We start from the raw sequence: 19,027 nt of genomic DNA on the forward strand, positions 1-19,027 counted from the left end.
AACCTGGGGATCAACAGAGAAGCCACTGGGGCCTTGCGGGTGAGGGGAGGACAGTGCGCCATTCATCACTGCAGAGCGGTGTCTGAAGACACAAGGGCAGCAGGGCGGCCCCAGCCTGGGGTTCAAGTTCAAAAGGTACTTCAAATGTAAAACTTTTTAAAAAACGGAGTCACTTTAGCAGCGTTATTGCATGAAAGTTAGACCTCATGTCAATAAAAAGGAGTGCATGTGCGCAAGCCAAAAACTGCTGAGGAGTTTTGGGGTGCCCTATCGCGTTCCTGCACCTCCGTTTTTTAAAATCTCCATACGAGCAATTGCCGACTCTGCCAGTAGCGCCGCCGGGTGCGCTCGGGTATGAAAGCGTGAGCAAGAGTCCCGAAGGCCTGTATCCGCGCTCCACCGCGCAGGCGCAGGGCCCCTCCCACCAGCCACTGCGCCGCGCCGGGGCTAGAGCATAGAGGTGCGGATCCCTCCACACGCCTAGAGAGGAAACGCAGGCTCCCTGGGGGCCGACTTCCGGCGGCGGCCCACTTCCGGCTCCGCCCCGCCCGCCCAGCCCGCGGCGTTCACAGGTATCCAGAGGCGTCAGGCTGGCTTCCTTCTACAACCTGTTCCGGGCCAGCGGTGGAGGGGGGGGAGAAGGAGGGGCGTGAGACGGGGGCGTGGACGCAGAAGTCGAGCTTGGAGCCCTGCGAGGCGCCTGCTCCTCGGACCCACGTGCGGCGGGTTTGAGGGGCGGAAAGGGAGGAGTCACGGAGCTGCCACTTTGCAGCCCAAGTGATGCCTCGGGATCGGCCCCTCGAGTACCCCGCGCAGCGGACGTATTCCTTATAACTACTCGAGGCCATCTGGCTCGTAGAAAATAATGGTGATGCTCCAATATCAAAACAGGTGATTTTAGGGCCTGTTTCGAGTATCTGAGAGAACGACCCACTTGCCCATTTTTAAAAATCAGGTAACTAAAAAAAATGCATGTTAGTATTGAATTGTGGCCAGATAGGGGAGAGAGGAGTTAAGTTAAACGATGAGGAACTGTGGCCCTGGCAGAAGAATGGGACACAAGGGGAACACGCAGAGTGCCATTTGGAAGGATGGAGGTACTGGGGTGCAGGGGGTCAGAATGCCCTCCTTGGGGGGCGGGGGGCTTAGAATCAAGTTCTCGTACCCAGGAGAAATGGGACTTGCGCGCTTTTAGATTATTTGCAGAATATGTACTGGGCTGGGTTCTTTTCCAGGGTAGCCACTGGCCATAGGCGCCAACTGCCTGAACTTTCTGAACTGGAGTTTCCTCAACATTGAAGTGAGGGGACCCGCCCTGGCCGGGTTGGCTTAGCGGGTAGAGCCTCGGCCTGCGGACGGAAGGGTCCCGGGTTCGATTCCGGGTCAGGGCACATGAGCGGGTTGTGGGCTCGATCCCCAGTGTGGAGCGTGCAGGAGGCAGCAGATCAATGATTCTCTGGCATCATTGATGTTTCTATCTCCCTCTCCCTTCCTCTCTGAAATCAATGAATATATAGATTGAAAAAAAGAAGAAATGAGGATACCTGCCATCCTGGCCTACCCTGTGTGGTGGTGCAGTGGGATGTGTCCTTTTACAAATCGAATTTACTCTCTCGGACACTATTTTAAAGATTGTGTTGGGGGAATATTTCATTTAAAGAAGCTTTTACCATCATGTGTTCCTGAAGGGGAAGTGAACGGTGGACAAATGAGTTTGGGATTTGAACTCCGGTCTCTGCGCACAGTGAATAATCGACTATGAATGTGTTCTGGGAAGCCCTGCAGTAATGGAACTCCTCTGACTTTGATTAGCCTGGTGTTTCTCAAGTGTTGTGGCTGGGGACACTTGAGTAGCGCCCTATTCATGTCTCTCTCCGAGGGGTATTCCCAGAACCTCTTTTGGGAAATGCTGACATAAAGAAATCACTTACCTGGGTGGGCTCAGATCTGCTCAGAAGGCACTCTCACTTCTCAAAAGACATTTCAGAACTGCTCCTTAAAAGTCATCTGACTGGGTTTCACTAAGGGTAGTTTCCATTTTACAAACATTGCAGAAAATGGTCTGTAATTAATGAAGTACTACAAGTCCTATAGCAGTTGGAAAAGGAAGTGAGCCCTTCTTGTTCCTCCTACATGCATCATGCACAGTGTGTGATGTCTCAATATCATTGAGCAAATATCACCAACATATAATTACTAACACAATGGAAGTAATTATTTAAAATACATACATATATATATATATATATATATATATATATATATATATATATATATATATATATATATAAATTGTTCCAAGTGGTACTTCTATAATTCAGGGTTTCTTAAACAGACTTCTTAGGAAGTTTGTTCATGGATTCCTAGAAGAGACCAATTTAGTAAGATACAATTAGCATTTTCTCCTATAAAGAGAATGTCATTTAAAACCACTTAAGTGTGTCCAGCTGGCGTGGCTCAGTGGTTGAGCGTCAATCTATGAACCAGGAGGTGGCCGTTTAATTCCTAGTCAGGGCACACCTGGGTTGTGGGCTCGATCCCCAGTGTGGGGAGTGCAGGAGGCAACTGATCAATGATTCTCTCTCATCATTGATGTTTCTATCTCTCCCTTTCCCTTCCTCCCAGAAATATATATATATATACACATATACATTTAAGTGTGTTGTATGTATACATTAAGGGACATTGATGGGAAACTTGCCCTAACAGTTTAGAATAAAATTTAATACAAGCATCATCTTGAACTTCATTCAAAATCAAAGTAACAATAAAAGCTCTTAATGAGGTAGTTTCACATGTCTGGCACAAGTGTCTGTCAAAGAGAGCTTCTTAGTATGTTAGAAACTTGCTGTCTGGCCGTGCCAGCGGCCCCGGCGGATCTTTCCCGCGCCCCGTTCCTCCCAACCCCTCCACCCATCCTCCCTCCCTCTGCCTTCGGGCCAGGTAAAAAAAAAAAAAAGAAACTTGCAATTTCAAGCAAGACCTGCCTAAGGACGACAGTAACAATACGTTGGAGTGTCCTGTTCCAGTGCCTGGTCTTCCATTCCGTAGGGCCAGAGACCTAATGGCATTAGCTCACAGAGACACGCAGGCTTCAGAGGACAGACTGAGTTTGCTAACCAAACTCAACAGGGACTGATGTATAAAACTCACATGTGAGCTCATTCCTTTCTAGTGAAAAATATAAAAATATAATTACCAGTGTTGGATCATTTTATTTGCCAACAGTGCGTTCCTTCTTGAAGGAAAGTTAATGGGAGTCCAGATTCTTACACTACAGTATAGATTACAGCCGTGGGCAAACTATGGCCCGCGGGCCGGATCCGGCCCAGTTTGAAATGAATAAAACTAAAAAAAGAAAAAAAAGACCGTGCCCTTTTATGTAATGATGTTTACTTTGAATTTATATTAGTTCACACAAACACTCCATCCATGCTTTTGTTCCGGCCCTCCGGTCCAGTTTAAGAACCCACTGTGGCCCTCGAGTCAAAAAGTTTGCCCACCCCTGGTCTAGAATCAAAGCGATGAAAATGATGTCCCCGTTTAATGGCATCAGGTGTCTTCACTCTACAGACACACCTGTCAGATGGGCCAGACAGCATTTCCATGGGTGAAAAGTACTCTCTTCCGTGGTGCTAGGGGCAAAATAAGTCATTTTGCCTTCATCCCTTTCAGAGATGCTCTCCCGCCCCCGCCCCCCTCTCTTTTTAAAAAATTTTTCTTTTTAGTGAGAGTGGAAGGGAGTGAGAAGACAGACAGAAATCGATGTGAGAGAGGGACGTCGATTGGTTGCCTCCTGTATGCACCCTAACCAAGGCAAGGGGTCAAGCCTGCAACCTTGGTAGGTGCCCTTGACCGGAATCAAACCTGGGACCCTTCAGTCCAAGGGCTGACACTCTATCCCCTGAGCCAGATTGGCTAGGGCTCCTCATATTCTTTCTCAAGCTAGACTACAATGCTTGAGACTTGGTTTAAGCTTTTCAGTTTACAGTCCCTATCCAGGTCTACCTCCCTGAAGTTGCACCCCAGTCACCCAGTTTGGATTTGGGGTCTTCACAAAATCCCTAGGGTCCTTTCTATTGATGACTGATTTCATTCAATATGTTTCATTCTATATAAGTTTAAGTGTCTGTGGCCCCCCTTGTTGGTTCAAAACCTTAGAAGCTTCCTGGGTGAAATCTGAAAGTGTTCCCATACAGCGAAGGCAAGGAGAGAGGGAAGAAAATAGCAGTCCACTCCAGTTTGCAGGCGGTGTTACCACACTAAAGGGTTTGCTTGCCTGCATGCATCCAAGCCCACTTAAATACCAACAGGAGTTTGTAGCCAAGAAAATGAAGGTTTATTTTATTATTCTTTTCAATCCTCACCTGAGGATATTTTTTCCATTGCTTTATAGAGAGAGGAGAGAGAGAGAAAAATATCGATGTGAAAGAGACACATCAATTGGCTGCCTCCTGCACGAGTCCTGACCAGGGGCCAGGGATCAAACCTGCAGCCCACTTACGTGCCCTTGAGTGGGAATCAACCCTTGACTTCTTCGGTACCAACTCTCTAACCACTGAGCAACACCAGCCAGGGCAAAGTTTTATTTTTAAGGAAATGGCACCACACCCGGAGTCACAGGTGAGAGGGAAGAAAATGGCTCTCTGGTGGCTTCCAGGGGGTGGGTTACATAGAGGGAGAATCATTAATCATGGTGACTAAGGGGGTTAGGGTCATGATCTCCACTGATTGTGCTGGTGCCAGGGTAAGGGACAGGTGATCATTGCTTCTGGTCCTGATTTCGCTTCAGCTAGTTTCACAGGGATGTGGTCGGTGGAGTTGGTTCACTTTTCCGAGTCTGGAGCTGAAACACAACTGAGGCCTAGATGTTATCTTTGACTAAAACTGTCTCTGTGGTCAATAGGCCTGAGGCTTTGTTCCTGGAATTGCTGAATGCTGGCCAGCAACCAGGGCCTCATTATCCTGAGGGCTTAAAGATTAAGGGAGTGGACGTGCAAGGGAGAAGGCAGGTACGCCAGGGTGCTGGACTAGGCCAGTTTGTTTCATTTTTTAAATAATTTTATTTATCTCAATTTTTATTGAGTTTATTGGGGTGACATCTATAAGAATAAAAGGCTAATATGCTAATTAGACTGAACAACCAAATGACCTTGCAGATGAAGCTGGGGCTGCAAGGACCGAGCCCCTTGCGCGAATTTCGTGCATCGGCCTCTAGTTAGTTAATAAAATTATATAGGTTTCAAGAGTCCAATTCTGTAATCATCTGTATATTGCATTGTGTTCACGACCCAAAGTCAAGTCTCCTTTCATCACCATTTATCCCCCTTTTACCCTCTTCAACCCCCCCTACCCCCTTTTCCTCTGGTAATCATCATACTGTTGTCTGTGTGTATGAGGGTTATTGTTTTTTCTTAATCCCTTCACTCTTTTCACCCAAGCCCCCTCCTTCTGACAACTGTCAGTCTGTTCTCTGTATCTATGACTCTGTTTCTGTTTTGTTTTTGTTTTGTTCATTAGATTCCACATATAAGTGAATCCTATGGTATTTGTCTTTCTCTGACTGGCTTATTTCACTTAGCATAATACTCTTCAGGTCCATCCATACTGTTGTCTAGGTAAGATTTCATTCTTTTTTACGGCCGAGTAGTATTTCATTGTATAAATGTACCATACATTTTTTTTTATCCACTCATCTACTGATGGGCACTTGGCTGCTTCTAGATCTTAGCTATACTATATAATAAAAGGCTAATATGCAAATTGTCCCCTCGACGGGGAGTTCGACCAGGAGTTCAACCAGCAGGTGGGGGATCGGGGTGGGCCGGCTGGACCTCACCTGTGCATGAATTCATGCACCGGGCCTCTAGTTGTAAATAATGCTGCAGTGAACAGAGGGGTGCATCTGTTCTTTTGAATTGGTGTTTCAGGTTTCTTTGGATATATTATCAAAGCGGAATTGCTGGGTCATAAGGCAGTTACATTTTTAATTTTTTGAGATTAACTCCATACTGCTTTCCACAGTGGCTGCACCAGCCTGCATTCCCACCAACAGTGAACAAGGGTTCCCTTTTCTCCACATCCCGACCAACACTTGTTATTTGTTGATTTATTGATGGTAGCCATTCTGACAGATGTGAGGTGATATCTCACTGTGGTTTTAATTTTCATTTCTCTGATGAGTAGTGACTTGAGCATCTTTTCATATGTCTATTGGCCATCTGTATGTCCTCTTTAGAGCAAAGTGTCTATTCAGGTCCTTGGCCCCTTTTTTAATTTGGTTTATGTTTTTGGTGCTGAGCTATATAATTCTTTTTTTTCTTTATTTTTCTAAAATATATTTTTATTGATCTCAGAGAGGAAGGTAGGGGGAGAAATAGAAACATCAATGATGAGAGAGAATCATCAATCAGCTGTCTCCTACACGCTCCACACATGGGACCAAGCCCGAAACCCAGGCATGTGATCTAACTGGGAATCGAATTGTGGCCTCCTGGTTCATAGGTCGATGCTCAACCATTGAGCAATCCAGGCTAGGTGAGCTGTATGAGTTATAAATTTTGGACATTAACCCCTTACCAGATATATTATTGGCAAATATGTTCTCCCATTCATTGGGTTGTCTTTTCATTTTATTAGTGTTTCCTTTTGTGCAAAGACTTTTTAGTTTGATGTAGTCCCATTTGTTTATTTTTTTCTTTTGTTTCCCTTGCTCTAGGGGATATAGCCAAAAAAAATATTGCTATGAGAAATGTCCAAGATTTTACTGCCTATGTTTTCTTCTATGATTTTTATGGTTTAATACATTTAAGTCTTACATTTAAGTCTTTAATCCATTTTGAGTTTATTCTTGTGTATGTATGGCATAAGAAGGTGGTCTCAATTCATTTTTCTGTGCATATCTGTCCAGTTTTCCTAACACCATATAGACTGTCTTTACCCCATTGTATGGATGAGGCTAGTTTGAATCAAAAAGGGGGAAAGGAGAAAAGGTCATATTAAAGAAGTAGTGTTTCTGCATGGTTCTAGTGGCAGGGTTAATAAGCCAAGGAGCTTACATATGAGACTTACCTTGGGCCTCTGCCCAGTGCGACACCAGATAGGCCCATCAGCCACACTGCCGCTGCCTCTGATTTCTGTTGCAAGGCCTGGTGACTGGCACCCCACTGGGGAGGGGTTCTGGGCTTGTTTAAGATGTGGTGGAAAGAGATGGCGCATCCACAGTCCAGGAGCTGTGCCGGAGGGAGCCAGCTGATGACACACCGTGGAGCCAAGAGCATGACTAGGTAGCCTGCCACCTGTGACCTCAGCATCCACAGGCTCTGTTCCAGTTCCTGCCTGTCATCTCCTCTGTCCTTCCTGGCGGCCCTGACCTGTAGGGGGAAGAAAGGGAGGGGGAGAGAAAGATCCTCCAGCTCTCCAAAATGCTTTCCTCTTCTCCTTAGGGAGCGAGTTGGGCTTAGCAAGGCCTACAAAGAGTAGGGATCTTAACGAGGCTTAGGCGGATTTAGAATTGCTTGTGTCATTTATACATTCCTCCACTTAACAAACATTTATTGAGCTCCTACTATGTGTCAGACATTCATAGACGCTGGGATAGCAAAGACATTTAAGACAAGTGGCTTCCAGTCAAGTGGTAGGAGACAGCCACATACACCAACGCAATGGCACATCAGAGGTGCCACGACAGACACCTGGAGGGTAGAGGGAGTGTCTGAGTGCAGGCATTTACTGTCTCCTAGTGGGACATCACGGAGGGATTCTGGAAGATTTGGTGGTGGTTTAGCTGCATCTTGAAGAACGTGAGGAGGATCTTGAGGCAGATGGCAGAGGAGACGGCCAATGTTTCTCTCTCATCGATGTCTCAATGTTTCTATCTCTCTCCCTCTCTCTAAAATCAATAAAAAACGTATTTTTTTTTTTAAAAAAAGAAGACACCCCAACTAGTCCTCTGACTCACATCAGAGTAATCTGTTGAACTTGAGTCTGACTACATCACTCACCTGCTCCAAATTCCTGAATGGCTTCCTTTGGGGAACATTGGACCACCTTTGAAGGCATAGGAGATCTTCATGATCCACCTTTGTTCAGCACCTGCGAACAGCTTGCTTCGAACACACCAGACTGGCACACACCTCTGCCCCGGCACACCCTCTGCCCCCACCGCGGGGTCTTCCTTCTGCCCGTTCTCCACAGAAGCCCCAGCATCCTTCAGTCTCAGCTTGGAGGTTCTCTCCCCCTACTCCTCACACGGAATCAGTCGTAGAAGCTCCCTCCCACAGCGCTCTGTACTTTGTTTCTCCCAGTGTAGTGAGACCAGTGTCACTGTATCACAACATTCCGGGGTTGCTCCTTCTGCTTCCTTACCCGTAAAATGGGATCATGACCTCTTAGTGTGGGTGGGAGGATTGATCCTGACAAGTGGCAGCAGTGGTTTGGGAAAGTGAGTCAGAGAAAGGAGGGCGGCCCAGGGTGCATTCTGTGGGCCACCGAGTCCTAGGCTACAGGGGCCTCTGAGAAACTGACGCCCCAGAGGAGAGGGAGCTCCCGGCACAGGCTCTTCACCTCCAGTATTCTGGCCAGGCAGTGCCGATTCTTCAAGACCTACAGGCAGCATAGAAACCTAAGCAGATACTGTTGTCATTACACCACGTATCTGTCATCCAAGACCACAAGGGATGCTCTTCCCGCTCTGTGCCTCCAGCATCTCCGCGGACACTTCTCAGAGTTAGGTCCCTGCGCACCCCCAGGCCCAGGTGGCAGACCAGCTTACCTTCTGGAGAAATGCCATCCTCGGCCTGTACTGCTGGCCTTGGTGCCGGATTGTCATCCTGGACCCTGGATGAATTCAGAACCAGAACACCACAGGGAGAGAAGAGGAGAGGCCCGCAAGTGAAAGGGCCAGCGTGCCTCGCATGCCCTTAACTCCAAGGGGTGTTTGGGGGACCTGGAGAGCGTGGGCAGGGGCGCCTCTTTACTAGCGCTGAGCTCCTGCCCCTGGGAAAGCAGCTGGAATCGCGCCAGCCAATCAGCGAGCCGCGCCGCGAGCTTTTCAGCGTGTGCGGTGCTTGCGCCCACCTGCCGCCAGGGGGCGGTGTGTGGCTCCGCTGTGACGCGGCAGAGCCTCAGGTGAGACCCGCCAGTGGGAGGATCTGTTGCCGAGAGCGAGCCTGGCCCACAGCACTAAAGCCTGGACAAGTGCAAATAGTTCACACGGGCTTTGGGTCCCTGGCTGACCTGCCACCAAGTCACTGGATGGCCGTTAGCAAGTAACTTAAGCATCACAAGCAGGTCAGTTTCCTCATCTAACCAGAGAAAAGCAAATGAGTGGGTGGGAAATGACACCTGCCTGACCGGTGGTGAGGACGGAATGAATAACCGAGTCAGTTGGCAGTGGAGCGTAGTTGGCTGAGATGAATGCTCACCTGCCCGATGGGCTGGCTCTGAACGCTGGATTTGCCACTTAGCTGTTGGATCTCAATGGAGATATGGAAACTCTGTGGCCTTCATTTTCCCATTTGATCAGTGAGGATACTGCACCCTCTTCCTGTGTGTTTTGTTTGGGGTTGGGTGTTTTTTTGGGGGGGAGGGAAGAGGGGTGGTTTTGGTTTTGAGATTACTGAGCTAATGCTTGTAAAAGCTCTTGTAACCGGGGCAGACATGTGCTGAATGTTGGATAAACCATAGCTTCTCATGTCTTCTGAGACTCTAAAGATCGCCATGCCTGGTTGCTCTGTTACAGACATCATCTGAGCGATCTGTCCTGTCATGTCCAAATAATAAGAGAGCTGTTGGAGTAGTAAGTGGAGCTGAGAATACAGGCTCTGCATGCAAGCGGATTACTTGGCGTCAGATCCCAACCCCTACTTACTACCTACCTATGTGTTTGGGGGCAAGTTACTTACCCTCTCTGTGCTTCTGTTTCTGTAAAGTGGGCATGATGCAATGATTGCCTACCTCATAGAGTTGTTAAGGGGAGATGGAGTAAACAAATCAGTAGATATCGGTTGTTATTAATATTAGTATTATTAAAGATAGTGCAATAGAGCACACAACTTGGAATGAAAATAGTCTCAACTTGACAGTTACCTCCCACTCCTTACTCTCCATTTCTTCATCTATAAAAGGAGGGGTGAGCCCTGGCCAGTGTGGCTCAGTTGTTGAGTGTCGTCCTGTGCACCAAAAGATTGCTGGTTCGATTCCTGTCAGGGTACATACCGAGGTTGTGGGTTTGATCCCTGGTGCAGGAGGCAGCTGATCGATGTTTCGCTCTCCCTTCCTCTCTCTCTAAAATAAATTAAAACTTTTTTAAAAGTGGGGGGGGGGGGTGGATGATGAGATGACAAGATGGGACCTCTGAGGTCTAACACTCAGGATTCTCAGAATCGGACACATGCTTGCTTTTCATTTCTAGAGCTGGGCTACTGGCGGGCAGCAGATAAAGCAGATGTCAGAAAAGGGTGGGTGGGCATTAACATAAGCGGGGCATTATGTGAACAACTCTCCAGATAATCTGGTTCCCACCCGGGCGGAAGAGCCCAGTTCCTGCCAAGCTACCCAGACATCTTAGCTCAGAATTAAAGCCCTGGAATAGCAGTTTCAGAAACCAAACCCTGAAGTCGAGTTGACTCACAGGGAAATGACTTGGCAGAAAGCCATGACATGCAGCCTGCAGCTCCAGCTGGGCCTGTGCAGTGGTGTGTGGAAGGGGGAAGCCACCCGCTTCATCCAGGTGATCAAACGCTTTGGAAACAGTTAGGCAAAGTAATTTCAGAATTGCTTTAAATGTGTGTGTATCTGCGACCCTTTCCCCATTCTCATATTTTGTTGATTTGGGCTTTCTCCCTTTTTTCCTTAATCAGGTTAGATCGTGATTTATCTGCTAAGATGAGATAGTGTGACTGTGTGTGTGTGACTGTGTGTGTGGTTACTTGAGAGCAAGATTTTATTGAATAGTTAGCACTTTCAGATCATCTAATCATTGGCTACTTGTGCTGTTTAAATTGGTTGACAGACGTGAGAGGGCTCTGTAAAGCAGAAAAAAACCCAGGTATACAGAGTGATCACCTGGGGCTCTTTGCATCTCTTGTGCTCAGTAGTTCATGGTATCCTCTTGCACTCTCCAGAGCGACTATGGATGATAAATCCAGATCATGCTGATCACATGTCCTGACAATGATCTCATCGAGCCTCCTCATTTCCTAGATGAGGAGACATCATGGGGTGCTGGGAAGAGAATGTGACTAGGACTCAGGACACCCGGATTCTGATTCCAGATCTATTCCTGACCCATTGGGGGATGCAGGCAAGTCACATCACCTCTTGAAGGCCCAATCCCTGCGAATCATTCAGCACTTCCCAAGGTTGGCAGTACAGGTCGTGCTTCTCACACCGAGGCACACGCTGGAGAACTTGTGAAAATGAGGTTCTGATCCAGTAGATCCAAGTGAGGCTAAGGTTCTGCATTTCCAACAGGCTTCCAGGCAATGCCCATGCTGACCTCAATATGAGTAGCAAAGGTCTAAAAGGACTTGCTCCACAGATTATAAATCAATATGGCATTTAACCAAGAAAAGTGGGAAGAGGGTTATAGTGCAATACATTTAGAAATCCATATGCCTAATACATGTAAAAGGGTTGCTATGCAGGGCTTCCCAAAACCTGACACACTTCCAAGGAGAATGACTTGAACAACTCAGAAAAGAAGATTTTCAGAAAGACAAAGGTCTTTATTTTGCAAACCAATGGCAGCAGAAGCAAAAAGGCAGCTGGTTTGCTATGCCCAAGCTCAACCCCCCACCAGGACAAAGACACGAGGTCCTTGATTGCTTGCCAGACTTAAACCTCTTTGCAAGGAAAACATTTTCACCCACAGCTCCTTCCACATCCCCGCCCCACCCCCTGGCTCATACTTTGGACCATGGGACTTAACACCTGGCAGACTGGACCAGGGACACTGGAGGACCTGCCCCAGGCCACCACTCCATAGACAGGCCGATTGTGACATGGCCTGATATACAGTGATGCCCCGGAGCAGCCAGACTGTCACTCTTGGAAACAGCCACTCGAGCTGGCTAGGAGAGGTGGCCAAATCTGGAGAAAAAAATTTTTAAAAAAGCCCCATGGTGGAATCAGACCCACGATGAAGCAAAGCCCGGGGTGAGCTCAAGTTATGAATGAGGGAGACAGACTCTGAGCAGGCAGTGAAGCCTGGGGTAGACACAAGAATGGAAGAGCAGCACAGAGCCAAGATGCCCCAAGAGCTCTCACGAATGGAACTGAAGGCCACTGGAGGCTCCTGTTAGGTCACAAGGAGCAAAAGGTATCATCTTTAGTTAGCTTTCCCCAGTGGGAATGGGCTACAGATTGGGGAATGATGGGAACAGCATAGTGGTGTTCCAGCAAGACGCCTATGGACCAAAGGGGAAAAGTGAGCGTTGCCCGTCCCGTCCAGGGAGCCCAAAGCAAATCAGCAGCCCATTTGTAGCAACAGCGGAACTGCATTGTCAACATATCTTCAATCTGTCCAACCTCACCCTCCTCTCACCCTGGTCCTGATGCCATATTGAATGTGTTGTCCTGTCCTGATTTTTCATTTACACTTCCCTATTTTACATTATGCATATCCTGTATGCCTCATTGACTCCATTCTAAACAGAGACATGGTATAAGTAAATAGATCAGATGAGAACTAATTTAAGTGGAATCAAGTCTGGATGACCATATCCCCCAAAACCCTCCCTAACCAGTGTGGGTTAGACCATAGAGAGAGGTCTGTAGTTGCACATCACAAGATTCACCCTAAATTGCATCCTGTTAAAAATCATAATGATACCCTAACCGGTTTGGCTCAGTGGATAGAGCGTCGGCCTGCGGACTGAAGGGTCCCAGGTTCAATTCCGGTCAAGGGCATGTACTTTGGTTGCGGACACATCCCCAGTAGGGGGTGTGCAGGAGGCAGCTGATCGATGTTTCTCTCTCATCGATGTTTCAAACTCTGTATCCCTCTCCCTTCCTCTCTGTAAAAAAATCAATAAAATATATTTAAAAAATAAATAAAAATCATAATGATTTGGCCCTAGCTGGTTTGTCTCAGGAGACAGAGTGTCGGCCTGCGGACTAAAGGGTCCCAGATTCGATTCCGGTCAAGGGCACATGCCAGGGTTGCGAGCTCGATCCCCAGTGTGGGGTGATCAATGATTCTTTCTCATCACTGATGTTTCTATCTCTCTCTCCATCTCCCTTCCTCTCTGAAATCAATAAAAAATATATATATTTTAAAAAATTATAATGATTTGGATGGCAACATTGATGACACGTGTTTATATGTTCAAACAAAGACACAAAATAGAAGAAGGGCCAATACATTAGGAACAGCACTCGGTTCCAAAAGTTCTTGCCAGCGAGAGTCAGTGTGCTTTGATCAAGAGCTGATCAACTGCCCACAGTGACTCAGCATCTCTGGGCTAAAGTGCAGTGCTAGGATTTCTAATTGTTATCAGAAGTCACTGTGGGGATGAGTCATGCGAATCCTTTATGAACAAATTCTGATCCGAGCCAAAACTGTTGTCAGGATTTCCAGCCTATCTCTCTGCCGTCTGCCGTAGGAGACGTTTCTTTCAAAGTTTAGTACCAAGGAAAACTCAGTTTTCTTCGAAACCACCCACAAGGTGTCCCTTTCCCCGATCAAAAGAGAGTTGTTTCCTGTTCCATCTCCACCAGCAGAACACTTCAAGTATATATGGCAGAAGGCTCCCTTGGAACAACTGAAATGAGTATTTGGTTTTTAATTTTCTTCTCCAACCTGTTTTCCTATTTGAGTTCATATACCGTGGGTTTTATAGTCTGGGCTTTTTTCTTTGAAGCCACAACAACTCATTTTTGGAATGACTCTGGATATAAATATGCTAAATAATTGATATGTGAATGGTGAGTGGGAGATGGCTTGATGACTTTGGACAAGATGGGGAAGAAAGGGAAAAAATGAGCCATCTCAACAGCCTTCAAGATAAACAACTCTGTTTACCCAAATGATTTTTTGGAACTGCCTTGTTTTATTTTAGTCCAAGAAGCCTGCTGGAGAAAGAACAGTGTGGTGAAAATATATTCGAGTGTGATAAACATCTTGCTCTTCTGACGAGACAATTGATTAGAGCTCGTCTGCTCATCTAAATTGATCAGCTCAGCTCAGAAGTAAAAGGATGTGTCTCATTCCTGCAGGCCTAGACCGCCTCTCTTTCCCATGCACCTCCATAATTTCCAGGTGAGGTGGGTAAGTGAGGGAGGGAGGAAGGGGGGAGGAATGCGGACGGGTGCCAGGCCATCAAGGATGTCACATAGAATGATCTGACCTAAGAAAGACCTCCTAGTCACCCCAATAGGTCCCCCTGTAATAAGAAATATTTTCTCTCCATCCTAGGGAGCGGAGTTCTTACAATGAGTCCAGAGCAGACATTTCCCAGAAACACCTGCTAGAAATTATCAAAGGCAAACATGACGATACTGTCCCATCTTCTCTACCCCCTGAGACGCCACAATACGCTCCTTTACGTGGAAGTCAGGTGGGTCTGCTTAATAATATTGATGTCTTTGCTTTTATAGGTCTCTTTTTTTCCACTATAAATATACTGCAAATTTAGAAATAGAGGAAAAGCATTTGTAAAAATTTAATAATATCTAATCTGGGGACAGAAGTTTAAATAACCTGAAATGGAATGTCCGAGGGAAAGGAATGTACTGGAAGTGAGGAGGTTTGGATTCTGGTCCAACCCTGCTATAACTAGCTGGGGTGACCTCAAGTGAGTGATTTATTCTTGATGAATTTTTTTCTTCACTTGTAAAAGGAAAGGCTGGGCCCGGCACACCCACGCTTATAGCATTCCAGGGTCGCGGGACAGTTAAGCAGGCAGATGCGTTAGCCTCGCTGCCCGGGGTCCGGTTCCCCGCACTGCCATTCAGGAGTTGTTGGAGCCTGTTTCATATCCTGTCCGTGTCCCAGTGTCCCCATCCATCAATGAGGGTGGTCATCTCTCTCACATGCTGATGATCTGGTGAACGTTGGCCGCCATCCTTATCTTAAATGTGGCCCAGCCGCATCGCACGCCGCACCGATCGCTTTCCTGAGAGCCACACGTCCAGTGTTGTCTGCGCATCACTGTGGCCTCACGTGGCATTTGGGATCTCAGCTTTGTGGTCACAGTCCAAACCCGAGAGCATACTGCCCAGGCTGCAGCTCTCCCTCCTCACTGTTCCCCAGCTCAGCAAAGAATACCAACACCCGCCCCCCTGCTCCTGCCACTCACCTGGGAGCCGGCCAGATACCTGTCCCGTTCTAGCTCCTGCAGGCCCGTTCGACTCGCAAACTAAACTCAGGTCTCCAACTCAGCCTTTATCCGAACTGAAAGTGCTATCTCCATGCTCAATCTATCCAACTCAGGCAGAGACCCCACACTCACTCAGGTCTTAAGGGAGCCCTGGGTGGCCTGGGGAGAGGAGTGGGTTTTAGAGCTGGGCCCCTCTGAGTTTAAGCACCCCAACCTGAATTCCCACTGGCAGGCATTCAAGACAGGTACTTCCACTCCGACGACACCCAGCCCCTGCCTCCCTTGCCTGTGAGGGAGGAGGGCTGAGGGTGCTGCTCAAGGATGGGAGGGCGAAAGCACCTCATTCCACGTGCGGGACCCAGGCCTGCTGTTCTGCCTCCACCTGTCCTCACGCCTCTGCTCTGTCAGATCTCCTTGGGGCACCACAGGTGATGCTGAAGGAGACAGCCCGCCTTTCCTGGCTGTCTACAGGGTGCTGGGTCCTTGCACCTCTCAGCTCATTCAGTCCTCACATCTCCAGAGAGAAACTTTAAAAAACCACCCGGGTCATGTAGCCTTGAGTGGTAAGTGACAGAGCTGGGGTTTCACCCCGGGCAAGCTGGTTCTACCGAGTCCACACTCTGCCCTGCTCTGGCCCCGGTGGACACCAGCTGACGACCCTCAGGGACACAGGCCACCATGCTCTCCCCCAGGGTTCTGGTTTCCCTGGTGTTTCTGCTGCAGGCTCGGCCCTTCCTTCAGCTTCCAGCAGGCACCTCTTCCCCAGCAAACAGATGGGGAGCAGGACCAAGTGTGTCCGCCCAACCGCGACGTCCCAAAGCGAGGGACTTTCCAAGGCTCCCACCCCGCTTTCTGGCTCTGATTTTCCTGGGAATGCCGCCGACGTCTTCAAGGGTGCAGGAAGGCGACTGACCCAGGAGACGCAGAGGAAATGAAAGAACAGGCACCGGCGAGGATTGTCTAACATCCACACGGTCCCCTTTCTTTATTTAGACACTTTCAGATTCCATCCTCGTCACCCTTACATCTCTGCTCCCGAGTGGGTCTAAATGCTGCCTCCCTTCCCCCTCCTCCCCGGCCCACCCCCTGCCACCTGCTTCTTTAGTCATTTCAGGAGACTCACTTTTTCCTGGGCACGTGACCTCTGCCCGATTCCCTGCCTCCACGTGGGTGACCGTTGCCGCAGGCCTGGGCCCCTTCCGGACCCTAGGCCCCAGCAGAGCCCAGCTTCCTTCCTCTTCGTTAGCCCTGGTTCCGTGCCTGCTTGTGACACCCACTGCTCCCCGGGGCTCCCTTTCCCCTCTGGACTGCAGGCACTCCCCAGAGGTACAGCCAGGGGCTTGCCCACCTCCTCATGCAGCCCTCGCCCCCCACTCTGCACTGCACGCTTCTCCACCCAGGACCCCACCTGAAACTCAGCAGCCCTACCCCCCTGCCCCCACACCAAAGGTGCTGTAGCTGACTTCTCCGCTTCCTCCCACACTCTACCACTCAGACACTAACGGCCAGCCTCCTCTGGGGTGTATAGTACCCCGCTCTGCCTCCTTTCACCCACTGAGTATGGTTCCAGGTTTTTTCCCTGTGTCCTCATTGGGAGTGGCTTCAGGGTTCTCCTTGGTGATCATCAGACTTCCGGTTCTCATAGATCCCCCAGGACCTCTGTTGTCCCTTTACTTCACTACCCACCCCGTGTCCAAAGCCACACCCGGCACCTTCCCCACCCAGAACGATGCCACCCGTTCAACTTGGATTTCAGCTCCTGGTCCTGTGAGCAGCTTCCAGTCCCTCCAGCCTTTTCTCCCTCACTCCCCGCTCAATGCCGTCACTGCCAGCGCCCACCCCATCAGGCCCTCCCTGGTCACACATCCCAACCCCACTCAGCCTGGACTCCAGGTCAGTCATGTGAGCTAACTTTTCAGTAGCCTCTTTGGGCCCTCCCACCCCACAGACTCACCCTCAAGTCCCCCAGGGCATTGGGGCAATTCCATATGCAAGTGAGTCAGAGAACTGGAGGGAAACCCAACTGTGAAATCCCAGCAACGCAATCCCAAGGTTACTGGCTCCCTCTGCAGCTCTTCCACACATTGGCCCTCCCCTCAAGTCCCCATCAAACCTCCACTCCTCTCCTTCTCCCCAGGCAAGACGGCATCCATCCATCCATCCGTCCGCTCAGCTCAGCCTCGCAGCTGGTGGCCTTGACCCCCGCCTCCCCCTCCACTCCCGCCTCCCCCTCCACTCGTCTTCATTCACTCCTGTCAGAGGTAGGTGTCCCTTCTCCTAGTCAAGGCCACCACCTCCGGCTGGGCGTGCTCTGGAGTCTGATTCCTACCATCTCCTCCTTGGCCTTGCTCCATGCCCCCGCCTCTCCCTCTGGGATATGGGCTCTTCCAAGAATAGGCTGGTGAGACTGGTGGTATGGGTTGAATTGTGTCCCCCAAAGCTATGTCCTGACACTCAGTACTTCAGAGTGTGACCTTATTTGGAAATAGGGTCTCCACCGAAAAAAACAAGTTAAAATGAGGTTGGGGACCCTGGCCGGGTAGCTCAGTTGGTTAATGCATCGTCCCAACATGCCAGAGCCCCCTCAGAGCCACTCATCCAATGAAGGCATAACTAAGTGGAACAACAAAGCTCTCTCTCTCGCTCGCTCTCTCAAAAAATAAAATGAGGTCAGGTGGGCCCTAATCCAATGTAAGTATCCGTATCAAACGGGAAGATGTGGACAGAGGGCGGTGGCCTGAAGACACACAGGGAGCAGATGAGCAGATGGTCCTGCGCGTTCCTAGCCAAGGCTGAGGAGCGTTAGCAGACCCCAGGAGCTGACGAGTTGGCCTAGAGTGTCCCAGAGGACCCTCGCCACAGCTGTCAGAGAGCGGGCCCTGCCCACTCCCGATTCAGGACTTGCAGCGTCCAGAACCGAGACAGTGCCTTTCTGTTGCCTTAAGTTGGGGGGCTTCGTCACGGCAGCCCCAGGAAACTCTGCAGCTGGGGACGTGGACCCTGAGAGGGGCTCCGACACCTCTTCCTGGGAATACGGAGTCCTTCCTGGCAGTCACCGGTTTAAAATTGTAGCTCAGAAGTGACTCCAGAGGTCTGTGACGTGTGCTAATTTGTAAAGCCGAGGTACCCCGAGGGTGTATCCTAAGTACATTCGCCTCCCAGCTCCCGGCTCTGAGCCGGCCCCCCGCAGGCTTCCAGTGCTGTGGACTGAGCCGGTGCGGCTGGTCACCAGGGTGGGGGAAGTCCAGGGAGAGCCGGGGTTTCCAGGAGTGTCCCCGAGCCTGGCACAGCTTTTGTGCCCGTGCACACAGGCCAGCCCCTGGGACACACTGGCTCTCACGCGTGGTCAGGTCAACCCGGGGAGCTTCGAGATGCTCGGTGGAACCTGCTGACAGTTTCCCAAGGGTGACTCAGCGCCGCACCGAGAAGCAGGCCGGGAACGAAGAGCCTGTGCTTTCCTGTCTTTCCAGGAAGCCCTTGGAACAGAGTCCGAAGCGCTCCGTCCAGCCAGCCCGGATCCTGCTTCCCGCTGCTCGAGGACCAGCGCCATCAGATAACATCCAAGTGGCTGTGAGCACCACGCTCGCCTTCGGAGCCTGGAGCCTGCAGTGCCCTCTCCTCCGCTGCCCAGGCCTTTCAAGTGGTCTGAATAGTGCATTCCACTTTCATCCATCTCCTCTGTCCTGGGAATAATCTTTATAGTC

The 19,027-nt window shown here is 49.4% G+C and overlaps 1 long non-coding RNA gene across 5 annotated transcripts; it reads left to right on the top strand.

Annotated features, from left to right (window-relative positions):
- Positions 1-543: 543 nt before the first annotated feature.
- LOC132218616 (uncharacterized) lies at positions 544-15,846 on the top strand. 5 transcript variants are annotated; one of them, XR_009449227.1, is made up of 3 exons: positions 544-572; positions 14,064-14,263; positions 14,420-15,846. It is a non-coding gene; the product is annotated as an uncharacterized LOC132218616 (long non-coding RNA). The 5 variants fall into 5 exon arrangements; XR_009449225.1 differs by lacking the exon at positions 544-572 and adding an exon at positions 676-955; XR_009449228.1 differs by lacking the exon at positions 544-572 and adding an exon at positions 676-891.
- Positions 15,847-19,027: the final 3,181 nt, after the last annotated feature.

This window comes from Myotis daubentonii, chromosome 16 (genome assembly GCF_963259705.1).
Source record: "Myotis daubentonii chromosome 16, mMyoDau2.1, whole genome shotgun sequence".
Classification (NCBI taxonomy): Eukaryota; Metazoa; Chordata; class Mammalia; order Chiroptera; family Vespertilionidae; genus Myotis; species Myotis daubentonii.